The 15,868-nt window shown below is 43.3% G+C and overlaps 1 protein-coding gene across 3 annotated transcripts in view; it reads right to left on the bottom strand.

The window, feature by feature from the left end:
• ARHGEF28 (Rho guanine nucleotide exchange factor 28) overlaps window positions 1-14,054 on the bottom strand; it is a 585,749-nt gene extending 571,695 nt beyond the window's left edge. For 2 of the 3 annotated variants that reach the window (XM_029574896.1, XM_029574905.1), the window contains exon 1: window positions 13,691-14,053. The gene's annotated coding sequence lies outside the window, so the exon portion shown is untranslated. Of the gene's footprint in view, window positions 1-13,690 lie in introns of all 3 variants that reach the window. The other variant, XM_029574889.1, reaches the window with a different exon arrangement.
• Between the last annotated feature and the right edge of the window lie 1,814 nt (window positions 14,055-15,868).

The raw sequence follows: 15,868 nt of genomic DNA, 5'->3' as shown, positions 1-15,868 counted from the left end.
TGTATGTTTCTTAAATATATACATAATAAAATGTTTCACAACACAACCTATCTTGTGAAAACCTTTCATTTTTATTAAAAATATATCATATTCCAAGATTAATGTTATTGTTCTAATTTATGAATAACAATAATAAAACAAAGTTATTGTGTTATTCAATTTACCTCTTTAATGAGATATATGAGCTTGATGGGATGAACACAGCGTTTGAATATTTGGTGTTAATAAAAAAAAAAGTCCATAAGAACATAAGAAAATGCCATACTGGGTCAGACCAAGGGTCCATCAAGCCCAGCATCCTGTTTCCAACAGTGGCCAATCCAGGCCATAAGAACCTGGCAAGTACCCAAACACTAAGTCTATTCCATGTTACCATTGCTAGTCAGTGGCAATTCTCTAAGTGAACTTAATAGCAGATAATGGACTTCTCCTCCAAGAACTTATCCAATCCTTTTTTAAACACAGCTATACTAACTGCACTAACCACATCCTCTGGCAACAAATTCCAGAGTTTAATTGTGCATTGAGTAAAAAAGAACTTTCTCCGATTAGTTTTAAATGTGCCCCATGCTAACTTCATGGACTGCCCCCTAGTCTTTCTACTATCCGAAAGAGTAAATAACCGATTCACATCTACCCGTTCTAGACCTCTCATGATTTTAAACACCTCTATCATATCCCCCCTCAGTCGTCTCTTCTCCAAGCTGAAAAGTCCTAACCTCTTTAGTCTTTCCTCATAGGGGAGCTGTTCCATTCCCCTTATCATTTTGGTAGCCCTTCTCTGTACCTTCTCCATCGCAATTATATCTTTTTTGAGATGCGGCGACCAGAATTGTACACAGTATTCAAGATGCGGTCTCACCATGGAGCGATACAGAGTCATTATGGCATTTTCCATTTTATTCACCATTCCCTTTCTAATAATTCCCAACATTCTGTTTGCTTTTTTGACTGCTGCAGCACACTGTACCGACAAATACCAATACACCAAAGGGTCTTCTGCGTAATTTTAAAAAGCTGGCCAGTTTCACACTATATAATTATTTGATAGCCTCATTCAACTAATTCTATATGACTTTGAGAGTGAAGTCTGGAATTTATAGGAAGGGACAGAATGTCAATATAAATCCTGCACCTCCAGTTCTATAACTCTGTGCATCCACTGAAATTCCCCCAAACAATGGAACTTGGATGTTTCCCTTACAGCTCATCATACTAAAAGATATTTTCAAATTCTGGTGTCACCTCACAGTAACAGCAGCACAAACACCTTCCACTGCCAGGCACATTGTGAACTAACACAAAACCCCGCAAAAAAGACACTCAAAATCTATACTGGAATCCCATCATAACATAACAGTAATAACCCCAAGGACTCAAACAACAATAACCCTACCTGTGAAAAAGCAAGGGTAAATATTACACTGGGTCCTAGAATACCAATACACCACCTACTGAGGAAACAAAACAAACCATATTGCTATAGATCCCTATGCTAGCAGAATCTCTCATCATGGTCACACACACAGAGCAGAGACAAACCCTCACCAAATACAGAATACAAAATAAAGAAGCACAAATTAGACAAAAACTGAAATGGAAACCCCAAGAAGCCAGACTCTGTATATTAACAATGGAAAAACAGAACCACCATTCCTCATAAAACAAATAAAATCAAGAATCATAAAGCATCAGTTATAATAGTAAAACCATACTAATAAAAGAATATTTTAAAACTACTAATAAATAGAATTTCTATTAATTAAAATCATATACATTTTTTACAATTTCCCAAACACCAATAAAATATTTCAAAACAGCACATATATCAAAAAACACCCAATAATTAAAACTAATAAGGATTTTAAAAAGCCCCTGCTGTCCATACGTGGGAGCTCTTGATTTGCAGTCACCCTGATATTGTCAAGGATTAGGAGGTTATCCTCTCTCTCTCACACAGACTCACATGTCCATTCTCTCTCACACATACACTGTCACATACATACACATTCATGCTCTTATACCCACCATAACCTCTCGCTCTCACAGACACTGACACACTCTCAGGCTCTAAGACACACTCTCCCCCTCCACACACACCCACCACACAAATTCTTACTCCCCTGGATTTTCTCATACACACTCATGCTCTCACTCTCTCTGGCTCCCTCACATACACACAAACACACACACCCAGGCAAGCTCCCAGTCACTCACACACTGAAACTGACCCCCAGGCAGGCTCCCATTCATTTTCACACCACTCCCTCACCATCCCCCAGGCATGCACACAAATAGACCCCCAGGCAGGCACCAATTAATTCTCACACACACAGACCCCCACGCAGGCATCAAGTAATTCTCACACACACACACCCCCAGGCAGGCACCAAGTAATTCTCACACACACACACATACACCACACACAGGCAGGCACCTATTCTCACACATACAAACCCCAGGAAGACACCCATTCGTTCTCATACACAGACACACCCTCGGGCAGGCACCCATGCATTCACACATATACACCCCCAGGCAGACTCCCATTCATTCACATGCACACTAAAGACAGACCCCCTCTCTTTCTTTTGCCAGCAACCTCGGAGCCTCTCTCATTCCTCTGCTGCCACTGTCACTGATGCCGCATGGCTATTGGGGAGGCGCTGATTGCTGCTATTGGCACTGAAGCCCATTCTGCTGCCTCCTCTGTGCAGGCCCCGTGGGTTTCCACTTCCTCCATGTTGATCTCGTACATTGTGAGATCCGCATAGAGAAAGTGCTACTCTTGCACATTACCAAAGATTACATGTTCCAATCAGTAAAAAGTATTTTATTTTTTTTTACCTTTGCTGTCTGATCTTAGTTTTCTAATTGGTTGGTCACAGGCTTTTTTGTTCCACCTCCCCTTTCTTATTTTTTTGCCAATTCCTATTTCTTTTCTCTCCATCTATCTTCTTCCCTCAAACATATAGTCAGGTTCTCATTCTCACATGCTTTCTCTCTCTCTCTCTCACACACACACACACACACACACACACACACACAGGCTCTCACTCTCACATGCTCTCTTCTCATACAATCATTCATACACAGTCTCTCTCTTGCACATGCTGTCTGACTCTCACACACCCAGGCTCTCTCTCACTCCCACATGCTGTCTTGCTCAAGCACAGACTCTCACTCTCACATGCTCTCTCTCATACAATCATTCATACAGTCTCTCTCTCTTGCACATGCTGTCTGACTCACACACCCAGGCTCTCTCTCACTCCCACATGCTGTCTTGCTCAAGCACATGCTTGCTCAAGCTTGCTCAAGCACATGCACGAGCTCAAGCACATGCACATGCTCTCTCTCATACAATCATTCATACACATAGGCTCTGTCACATGCTGTCTCTCTCACACACACACAGGCTCTCACATGCTGTCTCTGCAAACATTCAGGTCCTCACTCCCACACACAATCTCTCAACTCATCTCATACACGCACTCTACGGGCCCTCAGCCTCTCTCTCACCTCTGGGCCTCCTCTTCACGGGTCGCTGCAGGATGGGCTCTGCAGTGGCCCTGATCTTCTCGGGACGATCTGCGGTGGGGAGCCTGCTACCGGGCCTCCTCCTCTTCTCAGCCCGCTGCAAAACACTGCTCCTCTTCTGCACATGGCAGATGCTCCTCCTCCTTCCTGCCCGTGCGGCTCCGGCAACATTTTTCTTCCGGGGCCGCTTGGGCAGGAAGGAGGCAGAGCACCTGCACGTTTAGACGTGACCTTTTTCTTCGGGCCGTGGTGACGTGAGCTCCACCACGGCCCTGACAGTCTTCCTACTGTGTGTCTCCGGCACACAGCACAGCCCAGCCCAGCGAAACTTCACTGCTCAGCCGCCAGTGGGATGAGGTCCACCGGCGGCCACATTGGCTCCCACTTGCCGGTGTGTCACGTGCACCGGGCTTGCGCGACACACCGGCACACCTCAGGCGACACAGTAAAGTGTCGCGACACACACTTTGGAAACCTCTGTGCTAGAGACAGAGAAATAGTAAAGAGTTGAAGGCAGCACCAGACCTTTAGAAGCGTAGTGAAGTCAGCTATGAGCTGTTTTATTTCTCTGTCTCAATCTCTACAATAAAACTACAGCATTGAATATACGTATTCTTTATTTGTAAATTTCTATATACAATTTGAGATTATGTTATCCTCTCTCCTCGTTCACACCGAGGAACCATGTTAATGTTACTGTTATTTCTCGTCTATACTATTTAATTATTTACCCTCCTCCCAGTTTCTAATTCCCTGTTAAAATGTAATTTCCATACTTTACCAGTTTTGATGTAAACCGGCATGATGTCCACAACTAATGCCGGTATATAAAAATGTTTAAATAAATAAATAAATAAATAAATAAATAAAATGTTTCTAGAGAGAACAGCAAATTCTATATAGCAAATTCTCTTCTCTTGAACTTGTTTCAAGGTTTTCCATTTCCATTTGAAATGTTTCCGCACACATCCTCTTCCTGGAAATGTAATTAGTGGTACACCAGTTTCATCATCCTTAAGTTATATCTCCTAATGATGCTTATCCTGTTCAAATTCTCTTAACAAAGAGTAATTTACTTTATTTAAAAAAAAAAAAAAAAGATGGATACAAAATGTAGCAAATACAGAGCTAACTGTCCTTCTCATAGGCACAAAATGGGAAAACATCTATTCAGGACCACAGTGATTTGTGTTTGAATGGCTTACAGCAAACAACTGTAGAACAAATATTATTCCCAAAACCATAAACAGATATAAAGATAAATGATGGTAAAAATGTATTCAAGTCTGTTTAACCTCACCCATTTGCATACCATGAACAGATTAATCAACAGTATATACAATATCAATTTGAGTGCACTGATACTATACAATTACTCACAAATCTTGGTGTTAATATATAGGAACATAAGTATAAAAATTCATTTCCCCGCCCCCTTGCCAGGGGTTACCTTCCAGCCCTGGAGAGCTCTAGTCTGCTCAGCCAGGAAGGGGGAACAATTCCGAAGCCTCGTGGAATGGGGTCAGGACACTCCTGCAAGACCACTGAGAGGAAGATGCTTCCAGAAAAAAAACACAGTCCACACAAAGATGTGATCCAAACAGAGGTTGTTCACTAAAAATAATACCCTCAAGTTTCAGCAAGTACAAATAAAACAGATGTTCGAAAGGCTTCAAAAAATATTTCCTCACTCAAGAGTCTTTGGCAAAATAAGTCTTTTCAAACACAACCCTGGCTCCTTCTCCCACAGGGCAAAAAAGGGAGTTACAGAATTCCTCTGGAACTTGCTCACAGTACTCACACTCAATAGGTGGCCTCCAGAACATCCTCCCACTTGCTTCTAGTGGGACCGATGTTCCTAGTACAACTTCTTGACTCTCCACAGAAGGGTCCTCTTCCTTTCCAAGAAAATCCAGGTACTGGAAGTTTTAGGCACCTTCACCTTGTTGCTCCTCTGCCTCCCAATTCTTTCAACACTTCAGAACAGCTTCTCTTTCTCTCAGCATAACTCCTTACAAAATCTTCAATAATTCACACCAGCTCCAACTTTGACTCCTCTTTGTGCCACATAGGAGAAGCATTTTTATAGACCCCTTACTGACCCATCCCCTGGGGAGAAAAATCATGTCATTCACCAAACTTCACCCACCCTCTGAACTCCCAGTGAACCTTCTATTGCTATAAGATTCTCACTGATATACAGTGCACATCATGAAACCTCTGGTATGACCTAAGCTACCCTACACATAAGAGTTGCCATGCTGAAACAGATCGATGGTCCATCAAGCCAAGCATCCTGTCTCCATCATTTGCCAGTCTAGGTCTCTTGAAAGAACCAGCAGATCCTAAACCTTGGACAAAGAAATTTTAAATATCATATCAACACACTGATAAAAGAAGGTTTCTACAAACTACACATCCTTAAGAAACTCCAACCCCTGCTACAACCTCCAGATTACCGGACAGTGCATCAATCCCTCCTCTTCGCCAAGTTAGATTACTGCAACACCCTACTAATAGGCCTGCCCGCTGCCACCCTCAAGCCCCTCCAGCTCCTTCAGAATGCAGCCACAAGATCACTAACAGCAGAAAAACAGATCACATCACGCCCCAACTCAAACAACTTCACTGGCTGCCTGTCCCATTCAGATCCCAATACAAGATCTTCATGCTCATCCACAAAGCAGTTTTCTTTTTTCTGTTAAATTTCTTTCGCCTTTTCACCGTTCCAAGTTGTATTACGTCCCTGTTTTATTGTAACTGCTACTTTTTCTGTTGCACCTGTTAATGTAATTATTATTTTTCCTTTCAGCACACCTTGTTAATTGTAAACCGGCATGATGCGATTCCATCACGAATGCCGGTATAGAAAAAACTCAAATAAATAAATAAAAATAAAGCAGTCCACAATGACGGCTCCAAGAACCCCTGCACCCCCACAAGGAACCTTCGCTCATCCTACACAGGCTTACTTATAACTCCCTCCATTAAGGAGGTTCATCGAGTCTCCACAAGAGAACGCACTGCATCAATAGCAGGGCCCCCACATCTGGAACACCCTCCCAGCTCCTCTCACAACTGACCCCTCAACGCCTTCCTTCAGAGTCTCAAAACTTGGCTCTTTAGGAAAGCATTCCCTCCAATTAATCCCCCCTCCCTGCCATTGTACATAGTAAGTTAAATTCAGTACATATTTTCAGTTAAGATAGTTATTACGTAAAGCAAGCTCTCTTTATATTTTCTCAGTTAATCTGTTATAATGTATCATGTCACCAAAAGGCTTGCCTTTAGACATCCTGTTATATGTAAACCGGTGTGATATCTCGAATCGAATGTCAGTATAGAAAACCAAATAAATAAATAAATAGGAAAGTCAATTTCCTATTGCTTACTTCCAGAAGTATGAAGTGGAGATGCCCAAGTGTCCCTGGCTAATGCACAAGTATGTACACATCCAAAATCTCTGTACTCTATAACTCCCTGGCTACACACTGTATAGCCTAGTACCATCCTACAGCAGCTTGGCTTCTCCAGTAGAATCCAGTGAGTATTAGGAACACTCCTGGGGAGAGAATGTGATATTTCTAGCACCCACTGCTGTTAACATTAAGTAGCTTATAACAATTGTTTAAAGGGCTAATTTTGCCTAAAAGAGTAAATAGCACTATAATTAATCATGGCACAAAGCACTCCCATGACTAAGCAGCTCAACATATTCCAACTCTTTTCCACTAAACTACCAACCCAAACCTACGAAGGAATGCAGTGAAAGGAAAATCTAGCATAAAACAGAAGCCTATACCTCTGCTATCAAGTAAATGAAAAAGGAATAAATTACTAAAGAGAATTAGAGGGAAGAATAACTACAATAAAGATATTTTGATATGGAAGGTATAATTATATCACTGTACTCCAAAATTGAGTATTGTTCACAAGTTCATAATTAATATGTCATTGGTGTACAAAGTAGCTCTGAATCATATCAACAAGATAAGTGCACTTAACAAGCACTTAGAAAGTTTCAGTCATTTGTCAAGTGCTTACACTCAGTATTTTAATTCCTATGCTTATCCTTTTATTGATATTACACATAGATTACAATAGTAAACTAACTATATATGAAAAAGTACTGGCAGTGCTTATACATTATCTGTATCCTTGCCTTAATTCTTGGCTATAGCATATAACAAGACTACAGCAGATACTTTTTCAGTTCTCTCTAAAGATTTTATGGGAAAAAAAAATTCTACAATTTGTTTTAAATCTGCTACTTGTAAGTTTCATGCAGCATTCCTGTGTACTTGCCAGGTTCTTGTGGCCTGGTTTGGCTTCTGTTATAAACAGGATGCTGGGCTTGATGGACCCTTGGTCTGACCCAGCATGACAATTTCATACGTTCTTATGTTTAAGTACTATTTGAAAGAGTAACTACCCATTCCCTCTCTGTTTCATCCCCTCAAGATTTTATAAATCTCTATCATATCTCAGTTCTCTCTTTGTCAAGCTTAAGAACCCTAACCAGCTTAGCCTCTCTTCACAAGGGAGTTGCCCTTCTCTGTACCTGTTCTAGTTCCGTTATATGTTGAACGAGAGCTTGGCAGTATCTCTCCTCACTCTCTTTACCATGGGTCCTAGGCACCACGCTACTTCTTGACTCTAAGATAGCAGCTGATATCTGGCAAAGGGCCATCTGGGCCTGCCCCTTCTCTCCTTGTTACTCCACCTCCAATATCTGTCTTTTTCAGGGCTAAACTTCCATCTTCTGTGGTTCTTTCCCCTGCTAAGGTCTTCTAGCTCTGTCCTCTCACTTCAAACCTCTCAGCAATATTCCACCTGCCTCCACACCTTCACCTCTAAATTTCTGTTTCACTCTTGAACCTCCTGTAGGCTAAGGAGATGGAGCTCTCTCTCTCTGCCAGAGCTCTAAACTAGGGAGACCTTTTTTCCCCCTCTTCCTTTTCTTTGTACAACTTTATTTGTATCTCTTTGTTTTCTTTCCCTGGGGCACAGTCTTCTCTCCTGAACTTCCTGACAGGTTTGCCTCTAGGGTTTGGTCATTCACTATGATCATAGGCTCCGAATAAGATTTTCCTGATGCAACACTTCTGTCTTCTTCATGTTAATTATGAGACCAAGTTTTCAAAAGTTGAAAGGAAAAATCCCAGACACAGTTTTGACATTCATGGAACAGCTGTCGGCCAACAGCAGATAATGGACAATTATTTCCTATAGCTTCATTTTTGCCTGTAAGCTCCTCAAATTGACCACGAGTCCGGTAAGTGATGTCAATTCCAACATCACAGCCACAAAAGGCATTTGTAGAAGCATGACAGAGATCAGCAAACTAAAGAAAGTTGAGCTTACACACAGCTTTGTTCAACTCTATTAGTGAATGAAAAAAGAGCAGATAATCAGGCCGATGCAATATCGGCGCGCGGAAAATGGGCACCTCTCCAGGGCGCCTGATTTTATATTTAAACGGGCCGCCACAGCAAACAGGAGCCACTATGGGAAATTCTGCGCCCCTAGCACCTCAGCAGCGGGCACCCAGGAGAGGAGGCTGTCAGTGGGTTAGGAAAACGGGTGATCGATTTTACGAACGCCCCTTTTCCTAACCTGTGCACAGCCATGGGTTAGGAAAATGGATGCTTGCGAATTGAGTGTCCCTTTTCCTAACCTGACTGCCGGCACACTTTTTTTTGTTTTTATTTTTAGGGATATTCTTTTTCGGTTCCTCAGACTTAATAGTGCCATGATATTAAGTCGGAGGAACTTCAGAAAAGCAGTTATTTTCTGCTTTTCTGTATTCTTTTTGGGCTCAAGAATTAACGCCTGCTCCGGGGCAGGCATTAATTTTTTAGGTCAAAAATGCATGCATCGGGTGCACTTTTTTCTTTTTTTCATTGGGGGGGGGAGAATAGCCAATAGCCCCATCAACATGAATTTACATGTGATGAGCGCTATTAGCTACGCGCTTGGTTGGACGTGCATTTTGGACACACTGACCCTCGTTTTGCATCAGAGGTTATAGACACACATCCAAAACGCGCATCCAATCGTGTGTTGAGCCGTGCGTGGCATCCAGTGCACGGTTTTGCATCGGCCTGAATGAGTGTTAGAAGTCCCAGTGGAAAATGTAGGCGACCCCATGGCCAGATCTGTTTGGAAGGCTGTAATGAAAGAATTAAGTAGCAGCTGGGTTAGTCTGGCAGGCTGCAAGTACTGTAAACACTGAAGGTCATAGAAGAAATCCTACCTTTTCCTTGTCTATCCACAAAGCTTTGTAATATCAGTATTATTGCTGTTCGAGTATCCAGCCTCCCAGGTCCCCTATGTAGCCTGCCAGACAGATCCAGCTACGTATCTGTGTGTTGGTCCATGACTATAAATTGACTACACATATTATAAATTGCGGAAAACAACAAAAACTGGCCTGGAGATTTTATAAGTCATATTCTATGTCTGACTGCTGGGATCTATCCTTGCAATGTGAACAGGAATAACTGGGCAGGCTGGATGGTCTTTTTCTGCCATTACCTACAAGGTTACTATGTCAGGTTAATGAAATAAAAGTGTCAGCTGATCACCCACAATCTTGTACATAGAATATATTTCCATCTTTGATAGGGCAAGTGAGCTGGAGGTAGCATTACACCCCTTACCCTTCCTGCCGTACAAAGCTTTTATTTAAAACATGTCCAGCTAGCCTCTCACCTCTTTTGGCCCAACTTTGACAGGACCCTCTGTTGTCAGAAGCAGACATAAGAAAAAGATGCCCTGAAAAACAGAGGATCCCCAAACCCTGAAAAAGATGCACCTGGAAAAGGGGGGGGGGAGGGGGGAAACAGTTCTGTTTTCATTTTTTTAAACCATTGTAAAATGTGTTGCTTTTGGTACCTTTTATGTTCTCTATCTATTTTATATAGATTCAGTGGTGGGCGAGTTCAGGCATACAGCTGCATTATCGGTACAAACAGCATGTAAGCATGAGAGGGCATGAGTTAGGCATGCCTGGCAAGAGAGTGTGTGGGCATATGCATCCAGCAGAAGGGTCTGGAAAGCCGGTTCTGTCAGATTAGAGACAGAATGGAAAGGATTAGTGGAGAGTTTATGGCGGCTCCGCCTCCTGCATGCCCTGAATTTCTGTTCTCTCGCTGTGCACATGGATTTGCTTGCCCCAAACTGCTCTGAATAATTCTTATGACAGGTACTATTCAGCAAACCTAAATATCTGGTGCCATTCATTTTATTTTAAATATTTATTAGCTGCCCCTCCAGCAAGACCTTTGGAGCAGGGTAACTATAACACACACACACAATAAGCATAAGAATTAAAACAGGCAATAAATTGGACCAGGGTACATAGCAAACATGAGTGTCAACGCAAACAAGAATACAAATGAAAAACAGAACATGAGAGCGGCTGCAATAAAATAATTCAGAGATGCTTAACCAATATTGGCAAAGGCCTCATTAAACAGGTGGGTTTTTAAAAGCTTTTTATACGTTTTTGAATGTTGAGTAAGACGCATTGCTAGGGGATGTGAATTCCACAAACTGGGCCAAAAAAAAAGAAAAGGGGCGCTCTCTAGTGTCACACAATCTTGCAGGTCTCGGAGAAGGGACATCAAGCAAAAACTGACTGGAAGAGTGAAGAGTACGAATTGGGGCATGAATCTGTAATGTGGAAGTAATCTATGGAGAAGAAATATCAATGACGACGGATGTCTTATATTGAATTATACAATGTACAAGCAGCCAATGTAATGATTTAAGAACAACAGGAGTAATATGGTCTCGAAGATGTAATCCAAAAAAGAAGATGAGCGGTGGAATTTGTCATAATTTTAAGTGGTCAGAATATTTTGAGGGAAACCGTAATAGAGAGAGTTACAATAACCGATATCCTTTACAATGAAAGCTTGAAGGACTGTACAAAAAAATCCAGATTTAAGAGAGGTTTTATATGCCATAGAAGTTTTAACTTTATGAAAGAATTCTGAACTACTTCACCTGGGGGTATCATCAACAATTTAGGGTTGATGACTTCACCTAGGGTATCATCAACAATTTAGGGTTGATGATTACACTTAAATTGCAATCACTCAGATATAGGGATAGCGTTCCCATCAAACTGAAATGAAGATGGGATAGCATATTGAAATGGCTGCCCGAGGATAATTGCTTCTGTTTTATTAACTTTAAAAGAGAGTCTATTTATAGTTAAGCCATTTCCTGATTGTGCTTAAACATAGAAAAACAAATTGCAGTGTGGATGCCCATAACAACAGAGATGAACTGAGCACCCTTTGAAAATCCTGCATACTTTGAGAGTCTAAAGAATGCAGATTAAACAATGTACAGGGATTTCCAAATGAAATCCCCGCCCATACCCGAGCAGGCTTGCCCTGGGCCCATCCCTTTTCTTCATCCCCCATAGCGACGGAGCTTTTGAGAGTTATATGTCATTCATCAGATCAGTGCAAAATGATACGGGGCACATCGCTAAACAGAACTGCTGTGCAGCATTGCTACTACTTAATTCTATAGCACAACTAGGCATATACAGGGCTGTACAAACATTCGTAAGAGACCATCCCTGCTAGATAAATCTTATAGTCTAGTCAAGACAAACATAAGGGACAAAAGAGACTTTGGAAATTCCAGTTAAGAAAATGGTTAAAACCAACAAAGCAGTGATCAGGAGAACCAGGCATTAAATGTAAAAGCAGCCTCAAAAGGTGAGTTTTTAGACTGAATATGAGAGGAAGGTCTGATGCACAGGAAAACTATTCCAAGCACAGACTGTCCACTAATTCTTCTTCCTAATTCTCATTCTCTAGCTTTACTGAATTTATTTGCTGAATTTCTTGATTTAGTTTTGTTTTTGTTTTTTTTTAAATGGTGATTTAAACTTCAAAAAGAAGAAGAGTGGTTGATTTGTTTTCCTGATCATCACCTGCTATGGCCTATTTTTTTATTTCTGAGATTACCTGACTGTTGCTGGCGATTCTCTTGCTAGAGAATTGCTTGGAGGGTTACAGAAGAAATTTTATTTTCCAGAAAGTTGACACTATGACAGGTAGTATTAACCTCCTTGAAGGTCATAATTTTCCACAGTACTAAGAATCTTTACTGTAGTCCTCAAAAAGTCAATTTTCTCTGTTCATTAAACCATGAATGGACTAGCCAAAAATGTGGTTTACACTCTGAATAAAGTAGAGCCATGAGTGTAAGATGATATCTGCATAATGTCAGTAAGTTGATAGAGGTGTGGTTTCAGTTTTTTCCAAATGTCACTTGAATGCCCATCAAGACTATAATACTTGTCCTTATTATTTAACTGGCCCTTTATCTTCCTTTCTCATGAACAACAAATGATCGACCATTTTTTCTCTAGAAGTACTGTAACGACTTTTATCAAGCAACATTAAAGCTTCTGCTGGGCATTAAGCCCAGAAGAATGACTGCAGTTTCCAACGGTCATTACAGATGTGATTATATAAGAGAGCTCTCAGACAACCATAAGAGTTTGTTCTAGGCTATTTAAGCAGCCACGGTGTAATGAAAAAAAAAAATCTTAACACAATGAAACTATACTATCATGTGAATTCTACTATTATATATATGATGATTTTATTTAATTAACGGAGGTGGGGGGGAGGGGGTTGAATTTGTTCACGACAATCCAGTAACTTTGCAGGAAGTCGAGACCAACAGAGAGTAAAACGAAATATTAATAATAAATCCTGTCAGATCCGGAATCACCCCAATACAATCCGCGCTACACGTTCCCTGCCACGGCCGTGACCCGTCAGCAGAGATCTGAAAAGGTGACTGCCGGGCGCCTTTATGCCATCACCGAGGACACCGCGCCCCCTCCCTCCGCTCAGCGACGGAGGACAGAGCGGCGAGCGAGCTCCGGAGAAGCGAGCGAGAGGCAGGGGAGGATGCTCGGAAAAGTTTCCAGCGACCGCCGCGCCGGGGCTCACAGAGCTGCCTCCGGGGCGCCCCCTGGCGGGCAGGCCGGGCGGCGCCCGTAACGTAGCGTCGCCGCGGGAACCGGGGGGGGGGGGCAGAGAAAGTCCTACCCGTGCCCGCTGGAGAGGGGGGAGAGGGATCAGGGGGAGCGAGGAGAAACCGCGCTTACCTGAAGGCGTGGAGGAGCACCGAAGCAGGCTGTGCGGAGGCGGTGGCTGCACTGAGGAGGAGGAGGAGGCGGCGGCGGCCGAGCGGCTGGGACGAGAGCTGGCACCGCCCCTCGCTGCCGGTGACTTCGCGTCCGCCCCTCCCTAACACCTCTCCGATCCGGATCTCTGCTTTGGGGTTTGCGCTTCCTTGTGCAGGGAAACAGAAATAAGTTCTTGAGTAGAGCTTGTCTGCCTAGGTTGCAGCTGTTCGACGGTGTCAGTAGTGCTAACAGCGGCAATCTAACACTACTAGCACTGAGGTGTGTCTGAGCCTCACGCTGGGTTGGGGATGCGCAGGGCGCTCCTGGGAGCTCCCCACTGGGGCTTCTGTTTTTTTAAGCAGAGAAGATTTCCGAATTTTCTTCCCACCTCACCAGAATCCAGGTCCGGAAGCCGCGGGAAGACTGGAAGGAACAGCGTCTCTGCGTGAGACTCAACCCTAATGCTGTCAAACCCCGCCTGGCATAGAAATAGCACACCAAACAGATCTAGAGCAGCAGCCAGGCAATTTGGCACCTATGGCCAAGTGAAAAACTGTGCCCTCCAACATTACTCAACACATGACACCAGGAGTTGGGAGACTCTGTTCAATGTCTGTACAGCAATGCCCGTGGCTAGTGGAAGGGTAGGTATTAGGGGTTCTAGGAAGACTTTACAGCCTTGAACTCCACCCCCACCCATCACACCCTCCTCACACACAACTAAAAATTATGCATTTATAATAACAGATTTTACATGAAAAAGAATATTCAAAGCACACTCTTCTGAGGTAAAAATATCACTTACAATATGTATATTATATTTACATGCACTGCTGAGGTGCCAACCAAAAAATCTTGCAAAAAAGCAAGAGACACTTGGAACCAATGGTATTGGGCCTACTGTTATGTGTCTTGGATTGGGCATGACCTTCAGAGAGCCACAAGAATAAAATAATTTCTATATCAAAACAGCACTAACTGCCAGCACTCAAACAGCAACAACCCTACCTATGAAAGTTAATACTATAAATATTACACCAGGACTAAAATAGTAATAAACCCCCTATTAGGAAAACAGAACAATCCAAGCTGCTATAGATCCTAGGGGTGTGCATTCATTTGCAATGTATTGGTAATCTGCAACATATAGGGCCATATTCATTGTATTCGTGGGGAAGCGAAACATTTTGCGATTCCCCACGAATACAACAAATCTTCACCAAATTATTCGGCCGTCTAAAGGAGCGAATTTAAACAAACACCCCCCCCCCCCCCCCCAAGACTTACCAAACCTCCCTGGTGGTCCAGCAGGGGTTCCGGGAGCCATCTACTGCACTCATGCTGTCGGCTGCCGGTATTCAAAATGGCGCCGATAGCCTTTGACCTTACTATGTCCCGGGCTACCGGTGCCATTGGTCGGCCCCTGTCACATGGTAGGAGCAATGGACGGCCGGTGCCTCCTTCAGTCATTTAAAGGGCCTGTGGCGGGAAAATGCTGCCAGCCCTCCCTGATGACATCAGCTCTTCCGCCTATATAAGGCTGCACCTTGCCGCTAGCGAGTGCCTTGGCAATAGGTCTCCTCGCTCTTGTGAAGTGCATTGCCCTGAGTTCCTCCTTGTTGTTTATCTTGACCGACTTTGGCTTGATCCTTGCCTGGATGCCGACCACGAGACATGCCGCCTGCCACAACCCTTGCCTGGATACTGACCACGAGATACGCTGCCTGCCAAGACCCTTGCCTGGACATTGTCTGTTGGTCCGCCACCATTCCGATCCTTGCATGGATCACTGCAGGCTTCCTTCTCAACTTCTTCTGACTTGGCATGTATTGCTGCTTCGCATCGCTCTTCTGGACATCCATCTTCTCAGAGGCCCCCACGTAAGTCCAGCCGGCCCCGGCACCCGAGGGCTCAACCTAAGAGGAATGCGGGCTGGTAATAGTGCTCCTTGTCCTCCTCGCCTACTGACAGTGGGGGCCTGTGGGGATCCTCCCCACAGGCAGCACCAGCTCCCCTCGGTCCAAGGGTCCACCTCCATAACACTGATAGTAGAGTTTTCCTCTGCTTTTCATCCTTTGCTGGTTTAACGATAAATTTTGATAAATCTGAGGTTCTCCCTTTGCATAGTGAATTAAAGGAAATTCGGGATGGTGACTT

This window comes from Rhinatrema bivittatum, chromosome 1 (assembly GCF_901001135.1).
Source record: "Rhinatrema bivittatum chromosome 1, aRhiBiv1.1, whole genome shotgun sequence".
In the NCBI taxonomy this organism is placed as follows: Eukaryota; Metazoa; Chordata; class Amphibia; order Gymnophiona; family Rhinatrematidae; genus Rhinatrema; species Rhinatrema bivittatum.
This window is presented reverse-complemented; position numbering and strand designations above follow the sequence as displayed.